Raw genomic sequence first — 235 nt, forward strand, 5'->3', positions numbered from 1 at the left:
CATTTGTAATTGAAAATTTTCAATTTTTTAAAAGTATAAATTATTGTACAACATTCAGCTAAAGTGGATAACAATAATTGACATGCACTCGAAAATACATTCAATTATTTGTAAGAGGACCACCTAATTTAGGTTTTTTGTCCAACTTTTTTTCATGACTTTAACTTTAGCTTTAATTTTTAAAGAACTCACTAAAGGTTAAATTATATTTTTGGCGAATGTATAAGTCGAAAAC

The sequence above is a fragment of the Benincasa hispida genome, chromosome 12, assembly GCF_009727055.1.
Source record: "Benincasa hispida cultivar B227 chromosome 12, ASM972705v1, whole genome shotgun sequence".
NCBI classification, from domain to species: Eukaryota; Viridiplantae; Streptophyta; class Magnoliopsida; order Cucurbitales; family Cucurbitaceae; genus Benincasa; species Benincasa hispida.